Raw genomic sequence first — 12,221 nt, 5'->3', positions numbered from 1 at the left:
AATTATTATTAATTAATGATAGCAATCAATTTGCAAATAGAAGAAAAGTTAATAACAGATATACCTCGTTCCTCCACCAAAGTCACCATAGAACGTAAAACTTCAAATAAAACAGGCACAGTTTTTGTTTTAAATACATTTCTTCACTAAATATCAAAAAGTGAGAATTTTGTAACCTATATTTTCTCAAGGATTAATAAAGTATGGAATACCAGGATTGCGATGATTACTATTATTATTGCAACGGACTGGAAATTACTGCTACACTGCATGCTTAACAAAGTATTTTGCACGCTTAGTCGTGGAATGTCCGTTTCCGTTTCCTCAATAGAAAACAATGTACTATAATTCGGCCTTTTTATAGTCATCCCAAGAATTTCATTTAAACGTTTCAACGGCATTATTACGGTTGCGTTCGAACAAACGTATGTTCAATTTAAGATCTTTCTGTTCTTGTGTATTAATTCATTTTTAAGATGAAACCTACAACGTAGTTGTGACGTCACAAATAATGTTATGATTTAAATATATTTATGTATTCTTCAAGTATTTGAGAATTCCAAGAATTCTTTTACGTGTAATATAAGTTGGTATATGTTCATACCAAATTAAAAATAGTTCATACCAAATATATACAGGGTGTCTCAGCGAGACCGGTCATTAGACGTTTCTGGGGTTCTGGCCAAAATAAAAATTTGAGAATTCAGACTTAAGTATCAATTGCGTTCTCTTTGATTAAAATATTTCACTCGATTTTTGGGATATCAATTTATGATTCAGAACATGCTTAAGCAACATGATGGAGTATGTTTTGGTGCCGAGAACGGCTGTCTAGAACGTTTGGTCACTTTACTATGGCACGTTTACTTTTCGAAATATGGAAGTACCATAACTTAATTTTTTTAAATGGCACCCCCCATATTTTATCACTTAGTCGTCTTCGGTGTCTCATTCTACATCTTTTATATACCATATGACCCATACCTAACATTAATAGTTTGGGAGATAATTAGGGTTTTTTGAAAAATGCACACATGTCATATAGATATTTAGCCTAGTTTTCCATAATTTTTTTGAACAAATATCTGCTGGAACAGATTTTTCTAGAAAAATTCGAATAACTCGAGAACGGCTGAATCAAATTGCAAAAAGTAAGCTTATTCATAAGCCTTGAAAATAGACAAATCCAAAACACAAGGGGTGTTCTATTTAAAAAAATAAAATAGGTGGCGATTTCCGGTATAACCAGAAGTGTTAGAAATCTGAAAATATTTTAATCGAAGAGAACCAATTTGGTTCAACATGATATTGCTTTGAAAGAAGAAAGGATTATCAGAACCAAACCGTATTCACAATCTCCGAGAGTACGTGAAATCATAGATGACGAAATAGATAAAATGCTTAACTTAGGCGTAATTAAACCAAGTGACAGTCCATATTCGTCGCCGATGATTATAATAGAAATAGAAGGTAAAGAACCAAGACCAGTAATAGATTATCGGGCTTTAAATGCTATTTCCATACCTCAACAACACCCAATACCTAACATAGAAGCTTGTGTGGAACGGTGTAGTAACGCAAAATATTTAAGTCTTATAGATGTTGTACGAGCTTACTGGCAAATTGGAATGACTGAGCGTGCAAGTAAATATGCAGCTTTTATAACTCATCGAGGAGTATTTGAACCAGTAACTTTGCCATTCGGACTTCAATCCGCTCCATTTTCTTTTCAAAGATTAATGGATAAAATTTTGGAAGGTTATAACGAATTTGCCGAACCTTATTTAGATGATATAGCAATACATTCAATGACATGGAAAGATCATTTGAAACATTTGCGACTTGTGTTTACAGCTATGCATAAGGCAGGTCTTACAATAAAGGCAAAGAAATGTGAGTGGGGAGAAGCTCAAGTTGTTTATCTAGGACATAAAATAGGACAAGGTTATAGAACTCCATCTGAAGCAAAAGTAGCTGCAATAAAAGAATTTCGACGACCGGTAACAAAAAAAGATATTAGAATCTTTTTAGGGATAACTGGATATTATAACCATTACATACCAAATTATGCAGAAATTGTTAGTCCTTTAACAGACGCTTTACGAAAAGGAGCCAAAAACAAGGTTGAATGGGATGAACAGAAGGAAAACGCATTTAATAATTTAAAACAAGAATTAACTAGTAGTAAAGTGTTAAAAGCTCCCAATTATAAAAGAAAATTTATAGTACAAACTGATTGTTCAAAACGAGGAATGGGAGTTACTTTATCCCAACGTGATGACGACAATAAAGAATACCCTGTACTGTACTTAAGCAAAAAGCTAACTGAGAGAGAACAAGCTTACAGTGCAAGTGAGTTAGAATGTGCTGCATTAGTTTGGGCAGTGAATAAATTAAAACCGTATCTATATTTAACTCATTTTATTATTGAAACAGATCATTGTCCTCTGACTTGGTTAAAACAAATGAGTAATAAAAACGCTAGACTATTAAGATGGGCGCTTTCTTTACAAACGTTAGATTTTACGGTAGTTTATAAGCCTGGAAAAATGTGTGGCAACGTCGATTCGTTATCTCGTTATAATGTTGAGATGTAAGAGTTATTGTTTTGTGACTTAAATATTAGACGAATTTATCATGTTATTATTTGCCCAATGTTTTAATTAAGAGACCATAAAACCTTGAGTTGGGCAAATGCTTACTTGTGATGAGAATCAGCCTATTGGATGTCAGAAAAGTAGATTTCTACCATCAAAAGACTGATTTCACCGGGCGCAAGTTGTTGTGAATCAAAATATTAAAAAAAAAACTAATTATAAAAAGTGGGCTACGACTACTGTATTTTTATAATAAAAAAAATGATTAACGAAAAATATAAATAATATGAAAAAGTCAATATAAGATTGTAATTAATAAAATTGTTAATAAACATTATCATATTGATGAAGTCGTATAATTTTCTGATAATTAACATCGACGAGAAAAAGAGTCTTAATAACTGGTCTTAATTATCTAATGATAATATAATACTTAAATCTAAATTCTCAAATTTTTGTTTTGGCCAGAACCCCAAAAACGTCTAATGATCGGTCTCGCTGAGACATACCTGTGACATACAGGATATGTCACAGGTAAAGCGTGCATTTCAGTTAATATACACATTAGCCAGTGTATACATTTACTAGTGAATGTGTACATAAACTAGACAGTGTATGTATTTGCTAACAGATGTTAGTAAAAGTTATAACAAACAAAATTTACGGTATAATTTTTTTAATGGCAGGTTTGCATGTGCTGCAAGTAGTAAGTAAGTAAGTATAGTAGTAACTATTTTTTGGGTTGGGTTGGGTATCGTTATGTAATATACTAGTATACATACTTTAAGCTTTAACTGGGCGTCATTAGTAATCATTAGTAACATCAACTAGTAAAAGTTGACATTTCGTATTTTATATGCACATTAACTAGATAAATTAGTTAATGTATGCATTGACTAGACAATGTGTACATTCACGGAATGAATGCTTTAACTGTAACATATACAAAGTGTTTCTGTAAGTCGTGACATAATATTATTCATAAATACTAGAGTTAAAATGATATGGACCAAAGTTAAAAAATGTTAAGACATTTTCAATATCTATAGATTCTGTATAACAACCAACCCAAAATATACTCCCAGGTTAAACGAGGATAACAAAACAAGATGTCATTCTGTTATCGCAATAACTCTGGATCCCATGGACATCATACCTACCCCTTTACATCCTACCCATAACCATAAAAATCCACCCCCCCCCTATTTTTTAAAGTGGCTTTAATAATTATTTCAAGAATCAATATAATAACCGTTACTAATATCAAAATATGAATCGACATCGAATCCCACTATATTACCAAACAGGAAAAATAAAATATCCCCAAACAAATAACATGTAACCTCAAAATTAACTTTGAAAACGAATTCCATGACACATCATGTATCTAAGCAATTTTAATCCTCTTCAATCATAATTAATAAATATCATCTATATAGTTTAACAATAGAAATAAACAAGGAATTACCAAATGAATCAAGCTAAAGTATATTTTTGTAACAAATTGACATAAGTTTTATTATATTAATATAAAAGTTCACATTAGCATGCTAATTTAAGATTTACTTAAGAAAATTTATATCAATGTAATGTAATGTTCAGGTAACTCTCCTGAAGATGCTATGTAAATATAGCGAAACCGGTTGAGAAAAAACAATAAATAAAATCCATTAAAGTGCAAAAAACGAAGTTTTAATTTATACACATAAAATGTAACGAAAATCACCTAAAAATATTTTCAATATGGTTTGTCTTAGAAAGATAAAATTTGGCGAACAAAGCAATGTTATCATGAAAAATCGTTTAAGATCACTGTAAGATCACAACTAAGACAAAATATTGAAAATGTTTAATAATGTCTTAACTTTGAAAGCCCATATCTTAGCCATTTATGGGATTAGACCAAAAATTTGTACACGAATCATCAACATATTAATTTGTGATTAAAATTATGACTTATAGGAACACCTTGAATGTATGTAATTTGTATGATATGGTGTATACCCAACTTGAAACGACACGGTCCTGCGCACCAATTTTTCCGGTACGCGGCCGCGGCGTAGTAGATCGGTCGTCGCCTCGCGGGCAGCTTTCTCTTTGACGACCGCACCTCTCATTCATGTTTTTATTTCGTTTATTATTGGTTTACAACGCCCCTTAGTTCTGTGCTCGCGTATTTTAAATGCTTTCAGCTTAACAACGACGCAATTTCTTTCCCCCCATAAAAATCACCCCTTACATACAAAATATAGAACATCCGCTTTCTAAATCGAAATTACGAACAAAATCTAACGTTGATGGATGACGCACAATCGATTTATAAATGTTTGCCGTAACAGTTCCAAGTACGATTGTATTGTTTTAATCGTTATTGTACGAAACTGTAAAAACAAAAAACAAACATCTTTTCTTCGAAAATGTATAACTATGGAGATTGATAAAAAAAAATGTAATCAAAAATAAGTATTAAAAAGGGTGGACAGGAAATCTATTAATAACCGAGGCGGCGTCCCGGCGCATCCAGACGGAGCGGAGCAGAGGACGGGACCTAGCCGGGACTGCGTCGGGACCGGATGTCTACATCCCGCGACTGGCGCTCCTTCTTCTCGCGGACCCGCGCCGGCACCGCGCCCTCGGCCCCGGAGCCCCTCCGTTGTACAGTGAACCCGGGGCCGGTCCTCTTGAATCGCCGCGCACGGGCGGGGCGTCGTGGGGCCGAGCGGGGCTTGTTGTGTTTGTAAACAGACCGGGTACGTATACGCTCTCACGTTTGTGGTGTACGCTAAGTGCAACCGTGTAAGTTCAAGGACGCAGTCAGCGACGAGCCGAGGTCGAGAACCAGTGGCGTCGCTTACAAAGAAACTTACTACAAACCGAACTTAACCTTTTCTTTCCAAATTATTTAAATCCAATAGATTGTTTTAATTCCAGTATAAAAATGTATCGAAACCATTTAGAACAAGAAAATCAGGAAAAGTAAGAAAGCAGTACTTTGCCAAAGATGGAAGTGGCGGGACGAAGGGCGAATGCGGCGTTGTTTACAAGGCGAGGTTGTTTACATCGGCGTCTATGACCGAGCAACGTCGGCGCGGAGCGATCGTTCTTGGACGCTACACAAGAATATCAGAAATGGAGTGGGACTGAACGCTGGATGAATGTCGGCTTCAGACCATTTTGCAAACTCTGTTATTACCGATTCGTTCGTACAAGGTTAAAAAGGAATCAAATCGAATACAACATATAAAGAAATAACAACGAATTTAAGCATTCCACCTTTACGTTTTCTACTCAGCAATTACCTTACGCCGCGGTCATCATCTTGCGCTTCGCAGTCAAATCATCAATCAAGCATCTATTTATCAGCATCGTCGCGGTACACATCGTAAAATCGAGGTGGGGCCACAGTCTGAACCTGACCGATTCATAACCGACCTCCCGTGGTCCTCCTTTCATCTCGACCACCATCCGACGAGAAAGGAATTCGAACCCTTTCCTGTCCGAAATAACGCCTGTATCGGCGGCGGCGGCGAAGAAGACGGCATCGGCGTTAATTGGGGTCGGAACCGTTGAAAGTGGAGCGGAGTGATGGTGGCGGCGGTGACGCGGGGGACGGCCAGGTTTGGGCCACCTAAGTGTGCGGGGATCGAGAAGCAGCCATTGACCGCTCCGCTCCTTCTTGGCGGCCCCACGGACCATTGGCGTGCAGAGTACGGAGAGGCGGTGGAGGGACGTGCAGTGGGCACGCTGTGGAATGCGAAGAATGCGTGCCTAGGTCAACGTTTAAACATTCTATATACAGTTAAAACTAAGGTTCATAGCTGCTACGCGACGACGATTGCCGTTTTTCCGATGCGTCTCGTCGTTAAATGGACCCGGTTTTATTTTATTGCGTAACGCATACCGCGTCCAGGTTCGCGAATGGAAAAACCTCAAATTAAGCGTTCGACGAAGGACGTGTGGTGCTCGTTCCTTATAGAACCGTTTTTATCCACAATCTTTCAAAAGGCAGTTTAATTGGGTTCGATTCCGTTTTTCCACATAAAATAAAATTGTAATGTTTCCAATTAAAATTACATTCCACAAAAGTTCAAATACTCACAACACATACAACACAGAAACTAATTGTTTCGAATTCGAATTTTATTCATCATGAATGCGCTCAAATTATCGAAATTCAGTTTGTCACCCTTATATCTAAAAATAAATGGCGCTTCCGCAGCACCCCAAAGATTTTCCGGCGAACATGTGTGTATCGCGACTTGTTCGCTCTTCTCCTCCTATTTTTAAAGTGTCTCCTGCTATATTTAGACGTCGGAGACAAACGACAGAATAAATGGCGTCGGAAAATCAACGGTGGACGGCAGTAACCGCCGCCGCGACGCATTCGCTCTCGGTGAATCACCGTTATAAAAAATTCGTCGCGACGATTGACGAAATTGGCGTCTCCCGTTATTCTATTTTTTATTTTAATCTTTTTGTATTTCGAACAAGTACCATTTCAAAAAAATCTTGTCCGTCTAGAGGCGTCGCGACGACGTTTCAGGTCGACGAACCGAACCGATTTTCAAATGTTCAGACGTATTATTTTAGAACAATTTCAAGGTCGAAAAAGTTTTAAAATGATATAATACATGTTTTAATAAAGGGACAGAATTTATTTAAAAATAAATGAATATTTGATAGTTGAGGTCGGTTAATAACTTTGGATTCCAATGAAGGTGAAAAAGTTAATGGAGACCCTGAAAGTTAAAGCGTCGACCGACGTCAAAAGTCGACTCCCCAGCACCTATTTATATCCTTGTTATGACTGGGAGAGCCCCCCAGCGAACGTTGAGTACTGCTCCTGATCGTCAGAGACGTTCCGTCGATCCCGATTTTCCTAGCCGGGAGCCTTTTTTCAACCCCGAAAATGCAGGTAGAAAGAACGCGGTTTCTCTCGTAGGGGAATTTGTGTCTCGTTCGCCTTCTGACGGTCGTGAGCCGACGATACCGTTATAATTTTGCCATCTGCCGCGAATGGGAAGTACGTACGGCGACGAAACGGAGATCTGGAAGAGGCCGAGAGAGAATTGGGCGAGAAGAGGCGCGGACTGCAGCTGGTTGCTGCTTCTTCTTCTCCTTCCTTTAGTGTTTTTTTCGCGTCGCGTGAAAGGGACAGCTGTTATCTAACTCTTCGATAGAAAAAGAAACCGGTAATGGTGTAGTCTGGTACCGGAAGTAGTAATAAAAATGAGGTTTAAATTAACACCTTCGTTGCGAGGGAAATTCTTTTCTTACAAAAAGGTGTTAACTAAGAAAGTTTTATGCAATGAGGAAAAAATTATCAAAATTTTCGGTTAACAACAGTAACTGTTGGTTGGAATCGAGATTGTACGTCGACTCCAGGTGCAAAATCGCCAGGTTCTGGCCGTGCCGCGAGGTCTAAATCCGAAGCAAAGCAGCCAGCAGCCGCAGTGGAAGAAGAAGAGTCCTGGGCACGAGCCATCTGCCGTCCGATTTCGGGAGCAGGTGCTGCGCCTTCCTGGTCCCGTGCCGGGTTTTCGGGCAGGTGCCTCCTTATTCGTCCGTATTCACCGATGATGCAGTTGTACGGCGTCCGTCGCCGCCGTCATTATTTTCGACGATTCTCTGACGACAGCTGCGCGACGTCGAGATGGTACATATAACCCATTGTATTTTCGGGGCTATTTACCTTTGGCCTCCAGGTAATACCCCGGAGGTTACAAGCTCCAATTTTTGAAGAATACAAGAGTAATCTCTTTTATCATCGCAATTTCAAAGGATCATAAAATATTATCGGAATTAACTACGGATAATTAACTGTGAAAATCTATCGGATCAAATCTAAGTTGTCTTAATTAGTTTTTCCAATTTAAGTACAAAAGTAATTAACTTTGAAGAAGAATAAGAAAGAGGGTGGTGTTGACCACGTGGCCTTTTCTTTCGAGTTGCAGCGATTAGATGGCTCCGCGATTGTGTGTGGGGCCGCGCAGCTGCCGGGGGCCCGCCCGCCCATCCGATGTGGTGACGCAGCGGCTCGTGCGTCCGTACTGCAGCTGCCGTACATCTGGCGCCTCTGCTGCTGCCGTTCGTTCTGCTAAAGATGCAGCGCATCGCATTGCAGAGCGTCGTTCAGCACGCGTTTGACTTTTGGACGCGGGGCGTCCATATTAACAATATATAGATAACAATAGCAAAGGTAATCCGGATAGCTATTCTTCGTACAGCTATCCGGTTTAAACTAAACCATTCAACATTAAATTTGGCACAAAACACACATAATTATTTTCTTTTTTATAATACCTGCCAAATTGTTGTAAATTTGGCAAAATTAACAGGGAGTTTTGTTTTATCATGTTTTAAAATAAATATGTCACACTGACGTTTGAGCTTTCGTTATTCAAAAAGAGAAGGTACATAAAAAATGTTGTGGGGTGTTTATTTGCCATTTATTTACCTTGAAAAGGTGTTTTGTTCTATTTAATTACTTTGTAGCACGTTTTTACAACAAATATGCACTTTGTTAAAATCGTATTTATCTAAAAATGTATCATAGAAAAATTTATATATATTATGTATATAGAAGGTCATCTCCCCACTATTTTTTGGTACATTCAGCGCTCCCAAGGGGATTGTGAGGGAACTAATTAGGTTAAAGCGCGAAATTTAAATATAGGTATTTCTATACCGGTTTATACCAATACTTTACTTTGAAGAGGTCAAGTACATTTTACAAATAAATGCAAAAAATATGAATTTAAAGTTTTTCCAAGACAAAATTTATAATACATATACAGCGTGTCCCGTATCTTCCGCATCAGAGCATTATACGATTGTACGATACATTATTCTGAAGCGATCTTTCTAATAAAATTTTTTCGAAATGTTTATAATAACCGCACGGGAACTGTTTAAACGAACTGTTTTTCGTCCAATCAGCAGATCGCAAATCAGCCTCAGGTAGTCGGGGCCTCCTTCGGCCGGTCCGCTACGCCGATGATAACTCGTTTCCCACGTGTACTCACCAATAGATTCGTCACGGAAAGAGAAATAAACTTTTTCGGTGAATCAAAGTCGTCCGTTATTGGTCGTTGTTAAACAGTTCCCGTGCGGTTATTATAAACATTTCGAAAAAAATTTATTAGAAAGATCGCTTCAGAATAATGTATTCTACAACCGTATAATGCTCTGATGCGGAAGATACGGGACACGCTGTATATTGCTCTCATTGGCTAAAAGCGCCAATTTATCTATCGGATAAAGTTATGAAGAGGTGGTAAAAGTGGCCCTAACTTATTTAAACACTTTACCAAAGGATATAAAACACTAAGCCAAAGGAAAGTAAGGAAGAATATTTGCTTATACAACGGGGTTATCACCAGTTATCACACCAAACGACAAAACAAAAATGTGACGTTTGTTTTCACCTTTGAGTTGACGTTACATCTAAATTTTTCTATGGTTACAAGCTCTTTATTTGTGTAGATAATGCAAATTGCTAAAAAATTCAGTCTACAACGTCATCCAATGGATTGTGAGGGTACTAAAACCTGGGTTTACATTTTTGTAGTAGTAAGATTGCACACCATGAAATGTATTACTATTTTAACCTCAACTATTTAGTTACTGAAAATGTTACTAAAAATCAGGAAAACAACATAAATTTTATAAGGGTCCTAGATAATACCAACAGAAACCCTAAAAAATTTACATTGACAAGTATTATAGAAAAAAACGAACTATAGGTATTTTTATTTATGTGTCAATTGTACGTATGCTTAATAGAAAATCATTTTACAGTATTCAATTGGGATTTCCTAAAATAAAAGAATCAATAAGAGGATAATCCAATTCAAGTATTTGATTATAATGCACATAAAATATGACAATAATAATAGGATTAATAAATTGTCTCATTTGATTGCAACGGTAAATCACTCCACGAATGCGCCTGTGATGCACATCAATGTTATATATTATACATTGCAATAAAACACTATAAATGTATAAAAATGTAGATCCACTATATTTAGGGTCGAGCTTTATGTAGTTATTCCAACTAACTTAAATGATGTTGTTTATTATTTTGACAATTATTACCCATCTCTTTTACTGATGTCATTTTTGGCATCCAACACCATATACCCCATGATTTACTACGATGAATTCCGATGAATGGATTTATGGAAAAGGGTAATGTTTACAGACGAGTCAAAATACAACATTTTTGGATATGATGGTAGAGGTAAAATTTGGAGGAAAGCGCTAGATTTAAAGAATTTTCTACCAACAGTTAAGCATAGGGGTGGATTTGTTATGGTGTGGGGATCTAGCTTCAGGAATCGAGAGTTTAGTTTTTATCAATAATATAATGCACAACTGGCAATATTTGAATATTTTAAAGGTCAATTAAAAACAAGATCAAATGTTCTGCAATTGGGTCTTGGAAACAGTTGGATCTTGCAACAGGATCAAGACCCAAACCTACTTACTTTGTCCCACATAAAATGTAACATGTCAATATAATTTGATATTACAATAAAACCTCGATATAACGGATTAATACGGGGAAGACAGTGTCCGTTATAGCTCAATAAAATAGATACAATAATCTAATGCTAAATGACAAACAAAACTAGACTAACATTAGCACTAAAACTAGCACTAGACCTAGAACTAGAAATGGAACAATTTTGAAGAATTATTAATTTATTTTGCTTTTTTTGTTTAAAATGAATAATTATATAACTATTAAACAAAAAAAACTTTTATTTATGATCCTATTTTAGAGGTCATGCAAAAACCATTGGTGTACGAAGACTTTTATGACTGACTGTACATGAAAATGTTACAACTAAGAATCTGGTCACTGTGGAAAAATATTAACTTGTATAAAGAAAATTTCGAGATGAGAATTCAATGATGCCCTGTAACAACTTCGCTAACAAAATGTGTATCTGAAGCAACAACATCATAATTACAGTGGCTTCATAAGTAACGGGCAATACATCTTTACAAGAATCGGTCACGAGCATTGTCCTAAATCTGGGGAGATGCCCGAAAGATCCAAACGCAAAGACAGGCCATTATTCAATAAGCGCCTAAGACGTGGAGGATGTCGACCTGAAAGATAACGAGGATAAAAATAAACTTTTATAGAATATTTTTATATGTTTAACACAAAGGACACAAGTTGTTTTCTTTTGTTTCGTAAATTGTGATCAGTTTGCATCTCCATTAATTCAAGCTACATTGATTTTGGTATAGTTTTAGGCGAAGTACAAGAAGACTTAGATGACATAACATTTTATAACTTTGTTATGTTAATATCATTTAGATACATAATCTCTTCTTTGCAGAACTAAAATTACTCGGATTTCCATAACAGGATTGCCTTTTTCTCCAGACGGATATCGTGGTGTACACCAATAATTATTTTTTATTTTTTTATCTGTTTAACGAAGTAAATTTCAGGGCCTCGGTCGCAATCGACTTCGGTTAATGTTACTTTAGCCATGTCGAGGATATTATTTCTTTAACAAAATATTGTCTTTAAGTTTTGTGTGATTGAAATCGGGTCGATAGTACTACACTTAATAAACATTTCAAAAAAAAGGCAGTAAT

The 12,221-nt window shown here is 36.6% G+C and overlaps 1 protein-coding gene across 7 annotated transcripts in view; it reads right to left on the bottom strand.

Annotated features, from left to right (window-relative positions):
* LOC111416512 (serine/threonine-protein phosphatase 4 regulatory subunit 1-like) overlaps window positions 1–12,221 on the bottom strand; it is a 94,062-nt gene that overhangs the window by 58,913 nt on the left and 22,928 nt on the right. The gene's annotated exons all lie outside the window — the stretch shown is intronic.

Source organism: Onthophagus taurus, chromosome 1 (genome assembly GCF_036711975.1).
Source record: "Onthophagus taurus isolate NC chromosome 1, IU_Otau_3.0, whole genome shotgun sequence".
NCBI classification, from domain to species: Eukaryota; Metazoa; Arthropoda; class Insecta; order Coleoptera; family Scarabaeidae; genus Onthophagus; species Onthophagus taurus.
The sequence above is the reverse complement of the archived record's forward strand: the minus strand, read 5'-3'. Positions and strand labels throughout refer to the sequence as shown.